The sequence below is a fragment of the Gopherus evgoodei genome, chromosome 11 (genome assembly GCF_007399415.2).
Source record: "Gopherus evgoodei ecotype Sinaloan lineage chromosome 11, rGopEvg1_v1.p, whole genome shotgun sequence".
NCBI classification, from domain to species: domain Eukaryota; kingdom Metazoa; phylum Chordata; order Testudines; family Testudinidae; genus Gopherus; species Gopherus evgoodei.
In genome coordinates, this window is record NC_044332.1 from 25514106 (window position 1) to 25527115 (window position 13010).

Genomic DNA, 13010 nt, shown 5'->3' on the forward strand with positions numbered 1-13010 from the left:
ACCAGAAAGGAAACAATCATTATGAGCAAGAGACTTATGAGCAGCTGGAAGTAAACTGAGTTGGTTTGAGTTCTTGTTGAGCTGAAGTTTGAATAAGTAGTTTTTGGAAATGCCAATTGTCTTGATAAAGGCACCATTCCTGCAAGTTGTTCCAGGTAAGAGGACCCGTGTGCTCATTATGAATTCCCAGTGAAGTCTATGGACTCTGTATGCATGCAGGGATCTGTCCACCTGGAACAACTTGCAGGATCAGGCCCTAGCTGTAAAACATTGGCTTGATCCCATATTTTTTTGTCATTGCATGATTGGGCCCATTATCTTTCTCAATTTTACCTTTGGCATATCTGCTGCTGACTCAGTTATTTTTTTGAACAAATATTATTTAAAGAGCATCGTTTTCTACAAGTTCCACTAAATGCTGATATCCACTAAAAATACAAATGACAGTCCTGTACTGCCGTTCCCTACAGAGAAAAGCTTTGTGTTTCAACAGATTGGGGTTTCTTCACATTTTAAAAGTGAAATCCTGGCCCTATTGAAGTCAATGGGATTTCATTCTAACTACGTGTTTAATGTGTAGAGTACAGGAAGGCTGAATAGGGCAGAGGAGTCCCTAAGATTTTTGGCAGGGGAGCAGTTCTTTAAAACTTGCAGACAGGTGCAACATGACAGTTCAGAAATTGGGTTTGTGTGTGTGTCTGAATAGTGATCTTGAACTTTTAAAATAAATGCTGAGACTTGCAAGACTTTTATAGACTCTCCAGCTTGCATCTATTCTCACACTGTCAAGATGTGCTGCAGAAATCTCCATCAATGTCAGCTACAATGTTCCTTTTTTTATGCCTCAGTACTCCAGTCTATAAGAATGGGCCTTTTGCATCTCACCCAAAGTCAAACCAAAATGCAATTGTCACGGAACTCTGGAAATGAAATGGAATGAAAAAAACATTTCCTGGAATATCTGTCTTTAGACTCAAGTGTTAGCGTGATGAAAATGTTGGTTTCCCAGGCAAGGGGTTTTATATAAATTGCACAATCTGTTTCTTTAACCACTGAATAAGACATTTGCACTTAGTACTTCTTACTAACAGCTGTCAACTCAGATAAGGTAAATCTTAATTAATATTATATTATATGTATATACCACCTTTCACTCCAAAGAAGCTCAGATTCATGTTAACATACATATAACCACTTTAATCACCACTGAAATGCATCTACATCTGCAAGTGAATGTGATATCTGTTTAACAGTAAATAACACTAAAGAACACTATGGTATAGAATCATAGAATATCAAGGCTGAAAGGGACCTCAGGAGATCATCTAGTCCAACCCCCTGCTCAAAGCAGGACCAATCCCCAGAAAGATTTTTACCCCAGTTCCCTAAATGTTGCCCTCAAGGATTGAACTCACAACCCTAGGTTTAGCAGGCCAATGCTCAAACCACTGAGCTATCCCTCCCAAAAAAAACTGATAAGAACAGATACTGCACTTGATCTTAGCTCACAGAGAGCCGAGAAGCGATAGGACAGGAGTATAGTATAGGACAAGAGTCATCAACTTTTCTAAAGCGGTGTGCCAAGTCTTCATTTATTCACTTTAATTTAAGGTTTCGCGTGCCGGTAATACATTTTAACATTTTTAGAAGGTCTCTTTCTATAAGTCTATATTATATAACTAAACTATTGTTGTATGTAAAGTAAACAAGGTTTTCAAAATGTTTAAGAAGCTTCATTTAAAATTAAATTAAAATGCTGATCTTACACCGCCAGGCTGCTCAGCTCGCTGCCAGCCTGGAGTTCTGTCCACCTAGGCCAGCAGTGGGCTGAGCGGGGCCTGTGTTGGAGACCCCAGACCTGGGGGGTGGTTTCAGGGGTCAGGGCAGAGGGCTGGGTGTGTGTGGAGGCATTCAGGACAGAAAGGCTGGATGTGTGGGGGGGTCAGGGGTCAAGGCAGAGGGCTGGGGCATGTGGGGGGTGCAGGGCAGAAGGCTGGGTGTGGGGGGTTCAGGAGTCAGGGAAGAGGGCTGGGGGGTGTGAGGGATTCAGGGCAAAAGGCTATGTGTGTGGGGATTTCAAGGGTCAAGAAAGAGGGCTGGGGGGTGTGGGGGTGCAGGGCAGAAGGCTGAGTGTGGGGGGGGTTAAAGGGTCAGGGCAGAGGGCAGTAGGGATGTGGGGGTATAGGGCAGAAGGCTGGGTGTGTGGGGGGTTCAGGGGTCAGGGCAGAAGGCTGGGTGTGGGGGGTTCAGGAGTCAGGGAAGAGGGCTGGGGGGTGTGAGGGATTCAGGGCAAAAGGCTATGTGTGGGGGGGTTTCAAGGGTCAAGAAAGAGGGCTGGGCAGTGTGGGGGTGCAGGGCAGAAGGCTGAGTGTGTGTGTGGGGTCAGCGCAGAGGGCTGGGGTGGTCGGCTTGTGGGGGTGCTCCCAGCACCCTGCCCTGAGCGGCTCACAGCAGGGGGATGGAAGGGATGTGCCCTGTCCCACCCCCTTCCCCAAGGCTCCATCCCTACCTCTCTCTGCCTCCTCTACGGAGCTGTGTGCATGCTGCCACTCTTCCCCCTCCTCCTTCCTAGGGCCATCAGCTGATTGGTGTAGGGAAGGAGAGGAGGAGAGGCAGGAAAGCACCACGTTGGGGGAAGAAGTGGGGGAGGAGGGAAGCTTGGCTGCCGCAGGACCGAGTTTCTGCCTCCTGCCTCCACAGGGGAGAGTGGGGGGAGGTGCTGAGTGAGGCTGGGGGCTGGGACCGTGGCAGCATGCCACTCAAAATTGGCTTGCATGCCGTGTTTGGCACAGGTGCTGTAGGTTGCTGACCCCTGGTATAGGAAGTGAGGAATACCCTGTGAAAGTAACACTAAATGGAGAATTTAGGTAGAACAGGGTTGGCTCCAGCTTTTTTGCCGCCCCAAGTGGCAAAGAGAAAAAAAAAGCCGTGTTCAACGCCACTTTGGCAGCTGCTTTACCACGCTGCTTCAATCTTCGGTGACAATTCAGTGGCAGGTCTTTCCCTCCAAGAAGGACTGAGGGACCTACCACCGAATTGCCACCAAAGACTTGGATGTGCTGCCCCTCTCCATTGGCTGCCCCAAGCACCTGCTTCCTGCGCTGGTGCCTGGAGCCGGCCCCGGGTAGGAATGTAATTACCTAAACTGAAATTTGGGTAGTACATAGGAATTAACACCCCTAACTCTTGTGAAAATGCTATGAGATCTTTAATAATGACAATTGGTCAGAATCTCCATATCATATCCAGTGACGACATGTACATCCTTCTCAGGAAAACAGAAAATCTCTGATTACTGACAGTTTGACAGATATCCTTATACTTCTGACCATGTAGCAAGGCTGGTATTTTATAGAACTGGGCAAATTTATGAAATCTACCTAGAAGTCAGTTGAGTATGTTAGTGGCACACAGTTTCTGCATTTGTCCGGCTATATTGAAAGAAGAACAAGAGACGCTTGACATGGGTTTAATCAGGCTGCAATTTTATTATTGGATGTCTGGGACTACCTGACAGATAAAAGTGTACAGTGCAGTCAACTCCCTGATCACTCAGATAACTACCAGGGACATCCATCAGCCCTCCTCATTTTCCATCCAGGTTCCCCAGCCAGCCCGGGCTTTGGCCTTACCATCTACACTCCTCTCATAGGAGGGTTAAAGTGGGCTATAAGAAAGGGGGGTTGGTTCTTGCTGTACCAATAACATCATAGAAGCCCTGCACTCCCCCCCCTCATTCCATTCCTTTAACCAGCACCTCCTTTTAAGTCCTTTACCACGCCATTTATCTGGCCTTCCCTGTGGAATACCTGAAGTGGACATCCTCCTCACACTTACAACATGAGTTCTGACATACAACCTACCGCCTTTTTCCTTTTCACTAGAAAAGATCCATCTGACACCTGCTGTGGGGAAGGTGAAAAAAAATCTCACTTCACCAAAGCCAGTATGGGGGTGTGAGAAAAATTCCTTCCCAGCCCCTCTAAAAAGGAGTGACTAGCACAATGAGCATAGCGGGTCCTAACACAACCTAATATTTGCTACCTCAAGGAGAGGGAGGGAGAGGAGGTGCTGCCTTGTCTGCTGTATGTAGATTGGGCTTCCATCGCCAGGGTCTTACACCTTTAAAGCCTTCCACTCTCACATTCCCAGGAGGGTGAGTCAGCTCCACAAAGCTGACCACCACTCACACTGCTGTCTTCCTTCAGGAAGCCCAGACAATGTTCCCATCTCTTCAGGTGCGGTGCAGTCAATCTCTAATCAGCAGTGGCACACATTGAATTATCTAGGCCCAAAGGACACGTGTTAGATTTTCAGTTTGCTAGATGACTAGATTTTTTTGTTGGACTGTTCAATTTTGGTGGAAAGAGAGAGAAATTAATTGAAGTTAATTGACACTGACTTTAAAAATAATCCTTTATCATAATAGGATCCATGAATGAGCTACAGCTGCTATTTACACTTTATACCCAGTCTTCATTACATTCTCTACCTGCTCAACTACTCCCAATGAATACATTATTTTGGAAAGACTTTGACAGGCACAGACAGGTATTTGCAAAGGAAAAATCTTCATTTCTTGTTAGCTCTAAGTTTTGGAGGCTCCTCAGAACCAAACCTATGAACATTTTAAGGTTCACCTATTACTAATACTACCTATATATAGATCTCTGCATAGATATAGTAGTTCAAGTAATTCCTGAATATTTTCAGCTGAGCTCTCTCATTTTGGGAAGAAGAGATGGAAGAATTGGTTGCAGAATAATTTAAACTTCATAGTTATAGGTCTGACATATAGTTTTATTCTCCATCTAAGAACTAATTAAACAAAGAATGCTGGGAATTTCTCATTGTTTATGGGAAATACACAGGTAGATGCGAATGTTAATGATTTTCTTACAGAAAAATGAGACAACAAAGTGCTGCAAGGTTTCATTACATAGGATAAAGGAAGAACATCTGTAGATTTTACTGGGCATATGGCTTGAAATCTTAAAGCTCCAGTTTATTTCTTTCCCAGGTGCTAAAATGGGAATTCTAGTAGTGTTGCTGAGGAGTCAAGTATTAAAGATGGTATTCCTCAGGAGAGGAGTCATGCAATTAAAAGTGTCCCAGCCATATATGTGCGAATTCTGGGAAGCAGTGGAATTAAAACCATATTCACTGATTGCTCTTCTGGTGGTGTTCAGCCTGTTCACCTGTTTACCAGGTTCACCGAGTCTTTTTAAGAAAATGATTGTGAAAACTTCTGACTTCCTGCAAATGCCTGTAGCTTGTCAAGCATTCCCCCACTACTTTTCTATGGACAGTACTTCACCCATTTCAGTACAAGATCTGATGGAAAATTTGGTCTTCCGTCATCTTTGGCTTCAGTTGCAGGCTGACATTCTCTCTTTGCTAGACCTTCCCTGCTTGACTTTAAGTGCTGAAGTCAATGGTACTACTCACTTTCATTGGTATGAAGTTAAACATGTGTGTAAGTACCTTCTTGAATCAGAGGATGACCTAACAGAAGATTCTCATGCCAGTTGTTCAACGAAAGCATAAAACCTAGCTTATTGTGAAGGAAATGGGGCATGTAGTCAAGAAAAGCTGGAGTGGTGCTGTGATGGGACCAATAAAAAGACTTTAAATTGTTTTTTTTTCAATAAAAATTCAAATTGCAAAGGATAACAGAGTGGAAGGATGATTTATAAAAAAAATAAAGAGGTTATAGGCAAACTGTGAATGGAGATTTAGCAGCAGAGCTGGATAATCTGGTCACAGGTCATCCATGAGAAGATCACAATTTCCTTGAATGAATTCGCCCAATCATTTCTTCAAATAAATCCTGTTCAGTAGGTCATTTGCAAGCAGTACACAGTGAGCATTCAATATTCAAAATTCAAGTGGTTTTGACTAGAAATGTAGGTCACTCAGTATATTTCTGTTCCCTGTCATTCTTAAAATCTGGTGAAAACACTCATGTTTATGAATAGTAAATTCAATTAATATTTGCTGTTTCCACCTATAAAATTGCTCACTGGAATATTTTTGGAGAGCAAATCCAATAGTCAAGCTTACTGTGAGGAGAGTGGAAAGGAGTTCATTAAAATAACGAGAAAGAATATTCATGGAATGCTGTGACAGTATTCACTCAGCTGTTGTCATCCATAAAAAAGCTGATAGAAATGAGAAGCAATAGGAGAGGAATTAAGGATGTTGGAAGAAAGACAAAATAAAAGGGACAGAGACAAATAAGGAAATGGAAGTGAAAAAAAATGGGGGTTATGGGCTTCCTTCCGTCCTGTAGCTTCCTTCATTAAGTGTTCTCTTTTTCCCTTTACTCCCCTGCCCCTGCCCCCGGCCCCCGTTTTCTGCCTTATGTCACATGCATAACAGACAATGGTTGGCTCATGTCCTCTACAATTCAAAACCTCATGGTAGCAACATAATCCAGTGAACAAGAAAGACGGATGGATCAATACACTGGCTAAAGACAGGTCTGCTACAGGAGATAAAGAAGAAGAACAGTATTTTAAAGTAATATGAATCATAATGGTTTATACAGTGACAGATGCTGCAAATGCATGCAATGTCTTTGGGGACCATATTGTATTGAGATTATGCATCACTGTGGGCCACGGATTAAATGCAACTCCAGGTAGGAAGGTTATCACAGTTCCTCTAGGAACTAAAAACATTGGGAGGTGATGAAGGCAAATCACTTGGATTGTGAACACCTCCAGAGAGATACCACCCCCTACATGAAATTAGATTTTTTCAGAGACCAACAGGCAAAGAAAAGGCTTTTGATATAAAAAGGCTGCATTTAAACTGACTCATGGCCTTTTCTCTGATCCAGCAAATGGACAGAACTATCTATTCTGAGGGGGCCTCCAACCCTTGTAGAAGTAGGAAAGGCTTTAGCCTACTAGGATCCCATAAGACTAATAGGTAACCTCTGGTAAGCTTCCAGCATGCATATAGGAACTATTCTTGTTTGATATGCTTTTCCTGTAATTCTTTTACCTTAAAAATAAATGTGCTCACTTAGAAGAGCCATGTGGTAACTTGTAACTGCTGACAGTACTGCGTTTGTAGCCCTCAGACAAAAAGCAGTACCTAGGCGCTGGCCATTAGGCAGAGTGGCTTGCTGGGGCTATGGTAGTGTAAAGCAGGAGCTGTGTAGCCTTAAAACCTCAGTCAGGAGGCAGAGAGACACAGATCTCTGCCCAAGAAAGGTGACAGCTAGGAGCCTGAAGGTCGGGTCAAAGGTACAGTTAACCCTGAAACTACGACATATACAATAGACAAAAATCAACCACTTTAGGTTATCTCAGAGGATTTCCTTCCCTTTACAGGACTGCCTTCAGCAGAAAAGCTATTTTTGCTGATCCCTTCCATGACGCTTCTCTAGTAAACATTACATTTAAATAAAGTTTGTATTATGACTTAATGTGATCAAAGCAATTACATTCTGAGTCCAAGTTTCCACTCTGTCTCATGTGCATCATCTTCTACACTGTCACCATAACAAGGCACTATAGAGAGATCAGTGGATAATTCTCTTAGGAGTCTGATTTAAACCAACACACCAGACTTTAGCTTCTCAGAAGAAGATAACACTATTTACTTAAGATCAGCTACGCAGATCTATTGGCGGATGTGACCAGAATCATTGCAGCCTTTTTGGTAGGTAAAACACTATTACTTCCCCTGTTGATACACTTGTCAAGGTATTATGCAATATATACACTACTCATTCAGAATACTGGGTTAAGTGGAACCAGTATAATCCTTCCACTCATGCCAGCCCTGTGTCAGGGAATATGTAAATGAGAATATCATGCAGTGATATGCATTTGTGGTGGTTTCATTATAAGACTGCTTGAATGTGAATGGCCAAATTCCAATTACAGTTATAGATGTGAAACTTCACTGAGCTCACAAATCATAGTCTACACTTCCGTTCACAACAGCTTTGGGCCCTGTCAACATTTATGCACTTTCAACTACAATCTTTTAAAAGTTTGGGCATCGTGACACAAATTGAGAACATAAGGCAATGATTTTGGGCGCAGAGACTTTCTCTCTGTCATATACAATGCCTAGCACAATGGGGCCCTAGCCTCTAGGAAGTCCTGTAATACAAATAATGTTTAAATAATGTATTTATTTATTATTGTTATTATTATTAAGTTCTTGAACTATTATTGTGCCTTGGTACCACAACGGGTCTCAGAATTATATGACCCTATGTATGATATTACCTGCGCTCAATAGGTCACCTTAAAATAAAAAAAAGGAGTGTTTGCCTTTATTTTCATAATTTTTTAGATAAAAAACAGTAAATATTAAAGATAATTAGTAGGAAACAGAATTAGAGAACTCCATCTCATAAAATTGATGCCCTGCTGCTTGGTAATGAATATTTTGCCAAGTGTTTATTTTGAATTAAAGCATCTCAGTCTTCAAATTAAAACTCAGATAGACTCTGGCATTTGAGAGATGTAATATGTGAGTTTCTCTAGAGGGAAACTGTCCATTTAATTCAATTCCTGCGTCACTAGCAGTGACCTAGCTAGGTGAAGGAAAGCTCCTTGGCAGATAGCCATGCTACAAAGCTACCCTTTGTAGCATTTGGAAAATGGAAAGTTGTTGATCTTAGGAAATGGTTTCAGTCTGCTGTTAAAAAATGATAAGAACCTGCAATATGGCTCAGAGCTTTGCTTTACTAGTACTCTGACCCTCCATTATCTCCTGACCATCAGAATGGACTGTAGAAATGTGAAGATCAGATGTATTCCAAATAATCTACCCTTTTGCAAGAGTTCTGTCCTGTGACTTATGAAATAATGGGAAACAAATCTACTATATGCATCCCACAGCTGCCAATGTTTTCTCCCTAAGAACATATCTTTAACAATGGCACCATGAGTAATATGTGACAAGGAAAATGTCAGTGAACACACTGCAAACAGTGAACCAAACCATAGTTATGGAATCTGATGGTTGATGGTGGAAGGAATTATGCATCTTGAATAGCCAGGGCTCATAATCTGTACTGGATATATTGCTAGTGGAATAATAATGTATTTGATGAAAAGTGGCAAAATTTGATGGATACTTTATACATGGAATAATATTTGACAAGCTCTATTTGTGAACAATTATTGAGCAATTGATCCTGTCAAAAATTGAGCTGTTGCTGCCCCTGAACATTCTTTTTAATGTAAAAATAGTATTTCAGTATACAATGAAGGGCACAAATGCATGAAAAAAATGTATTGAATCAAAAAATGCTGGCAACAGATCAACAAAGCTTCTAACATACTTTGTAGTAAGTGGCAAGTGGATGTGTCAGTAAAAACCCCTATAACAACATGACACTATGGGATATTCCTTATCTTCTCCCAAATGTCACAAGCAGAGTCTGGACTAGAATAAACAGTTGTGCATTGTAGAACAAATACTAAAGCTATTAAATACACGTGTTGCTATAATATATGTTACAGATGGGAGGCTAATGCCCCCTGAGGGATTTAATCCCTTACAGCATAATTTGCCTATTCTCTTGTAAGCAATGTCCCCCTCCACAAAAGCTCCAGTAAAAACTAAGCATTGCAACACGCCTTGTGGATCTCCAAACTCATTCATTATGGCACTATCTCCCTGACAGCGACTTTACTGTTACAAACCTAGAGGTTTGTTTGAAGGCAAGGAAATAAAAGGTGAATGGAAGACTAAACTGTTGATAGGGGCATAACCAGCATTAGGCTGGAGTCAGTGTAGCTATGACAAACAGGAACACCCTGGTACTAGAGACAATGGATAAAAACAAAATAAATCTGGAATGTTGAGATCAGCTTATACATGGGCAGAGCGTGCAGTACAGGGACTGGTTCCTGAAAAGTAACCAAGCCAGTCATGAAGCCCATGATGCAATATGTAGTTAGGAATGCAGGTGTTAGTAAAGCTGAATATCAGGAAACTTTGGGTTTGTGACATACCCTCCACCTACCTCTTGTGTTTGTTTGAACCTGGCCATCTTGCTGTATGCCAGATAAAGATACCTGAGTGACAAATTCCAGAACCAAACTGAATTTTGGGGGATTGAGTGAAGAGGGTCTTGGAGGATGCCAACATTTCCTACTCAGTGGTAGATGTATTGATGCTGTTTAGTCAGAATACCCCAGATACAGCAGCATCCTCCCTGAGCTATTCTAACATGTAACTCAAGTGGCAGATTGCATGTAAGGGATTCAGATCGTAAAGTGGGAAGCTTTATTAGACCTGGGTTCTACAAGTTAATGTGAAGGAGAAATGTTGTGCTTACTTTTGGGGAAATACCGTAAAAAAAGCAGAAGACACACAGATAGGCAGTGCTTTACATTTACACTCCTTTTCTGCTTTTGCGTGTGATTTATAAGCACTTTAACTGCTAGGGGTCAGTTTTTACTCCCACTTTAATTCTTTTGCAGGTAAGAGCATAGTTTTAGGCTAGCATTTCTCTCCTTTGACTTGTTTTATCAGAGCTGGTCTGTTAATTAGCTCCATGGTTTGGCTTCCTTTACTGTGAAATATAATTCTGTTATCAGTGAAACCACATTCTGCCCTAGGTGATTTCTGCTTTGGCTTTAATCCTTTTTTTTTAATCCCATGAAATAAAGAGTATTTCCTTACCAGGGTAAGCTGGATAACCCTTTGGTCTAAATAGAGTTCTTTTACTTTGAGATTTCTGATATGCTAAACCTCAGTGAAAGTTTGATAAAAGGTAACTTTGAGGCTTTTAATTAATTATGTACAAAAAGTTGACAGAACTCTACTGGGAGGTATTCTTAATAATCCATGCATGTAATATAGTGGGAACATTGTTTATAAATATAAATGAACTAAAAGGTTTGTAACCCTGGAACAAAAGAAAATGAAAAATCAAAGCAGTTGGTAACTGCAAGATTAAATGACTGCTCAAGAGCCACAATTTTATCTTTGTTTTCCAATAAATTCCTGAATGCTGGGGGTGCGGGAGGGGGAACACCCTTGAAACAGCCCCTTAAAGCTCTTACTAGAAGTGAGGCATGGAAACGTTGCTTTAAATATCTCCCACAAATGAAAAGATGCACTCTTACATTACAGAATGTCTGAGCACTCACTTGAGAGAGAAAGAGAGAGAGAGAGAGAGAGAGAGGTGTTAATAAATCAGATGCAAAGCAGCAACAAATGGAAATGAAAAATCATGGATAAGTGAAAGAAAAAATGGTTGAGAAAATGAAAAAAAATCATAAAAAGGAAGGCTTGGTAAAAAAGGATCTGAATATTAACAAAGCAACACTTTTGTAAAAGAAACAGAGGAAGGGCCAATACACTGTTAGGAACCTTAACACCATATAGCAGGGATTTAAAAGTCATTTCATCATCAGTACTTCACCTAGATTTCAGATTTCTCTTGCTAAGCAGCAGGAAATATTTGCCTTCTGGGAAGGGCAACGCACATCAGAACTGTGGGCTCAGGTAACCCGTAGCCAGCTAGCCTGGGGCAATGAGCCTTCCCCATTATAATCTGTGGCCATCATTAAAAGAAACCTCAGAAATTTAAAAAATCACGCTCCTGTCTGAAGACTGCATTCCCATTATAATTACAAGTGGACACCTCAGATTTCTATAATTGAAAGGGATTAACAAAGGAATTTTTCTTAGCTCCTTTATTACTTTGTGCATTTGATAGCCCTTTGTGTATCGTCAGTTTAATTGTTCTCCAGAAGACTTAGGGCTAGGTTGTGTCACAAGGACACAGCCAAGAGTGGGGGGAGACAGAACTCCAGGAACGATCCCAGGAAGACATTGTGTCTCAAACAGCTATCTGTTGCTGCAGAGGAGTAATAATTTACGGTTGGCCTATACCATCAGCAAAGCATTACACTCCCCTGTGCTAGCCCAGTGAGATGGGAGGGCAGAGCCAAGGTTCACCCATTCCAAAGCATAATCTAGTCCTTCACTAGTTTCCCTGGTGCTTTACACATCAAGAGGAGAAAAGAAAACACTTACCATATTTAACTTTTTTTAAAGGTGTCAGTTAGAAAAACAAATCAAGATGACTCTCTCTCTCTCTTTAACCCTTTCTTTGCTTTTTAGTGGTACTATTTAAACCTTACTAACTCTATGGCATCTTTTATATGCTAATATTTTCAGTACAGCTGGAGAATGCATCTGATATCTATGTTTTGGATGTAGTGAACAGACAAAAAGTGAAAAATTCTACTTCTTTCCCCATTGCCACTAAATTCTTTTGTGCAGTATGTCGTATGTGATTATCTCTCTGGAAAAGTTTCCAAAAGCATCAGAAGCAGCTTTGCAATATGTACAAATTATAATAAAAGGAGAAATTGTTGGTGCCACCTATCAGAGGAAACGTAGAAATGGAAAAAATTTGCATAATACCAAAATGGAGGAGGGGGGAAATAACTCCTGGCTAATACTTTACTGTATGTTTTGGTTATTTCAGACTGAGATGCTTGCATAGTAAACATATGATTTTTAGGTTTTTGTTTTTTTACGGTATGTTTGGGATAAATGAGTTCATGTTCAAATTAGTCATGAAAACATGTAAGGAGCTGAAACTGACAAGAGCGGAGTTAATCTCCAACATGGAGCAATTCCTTCTGCTGTCTTGCCTGTTGTTCCTAAGAGATTTTAGCATTTTAATGGAGTGGACATTAGGTATAAAACTTTAGGAATACTGAAAAGCATCTAGGGAAGTTATGATCTGTGGCTTTCTATGTTTGTTTACCAGTTGACTGGTTATTTTTATATGAATTAGTTTTTATTTAATACAAACCTTTGAAGAAAAGAGTCTTGCCTGAGTACTACTTTGGAATCCCAGGAAGGAATCACAGAGGCTGTTTCATTACAACATTTTTAACCATCACATAGTACAACTGTGAGGTAAATTTGCACTTCAAACTGTAGCTGGAATAAACACCACCCACAGATAGAGATAATAAAACATCAAAAGAATTATGAAACACACT

The 13010-nt window shown here is 40.9% G+C and overlaps 1 pseudogene; it reads right to left on the reverse strand.

The window, feature by feature from the left end:
* Positions 1 to 1367: 1367 nt before the first annotated feature.
* LOC115660095 lies at positions 1368 to 1527 on the reverse strand (annotated as a pseudogene).
* Positions 1528 to 13010: the final 11483 nt, after the last annotated feature.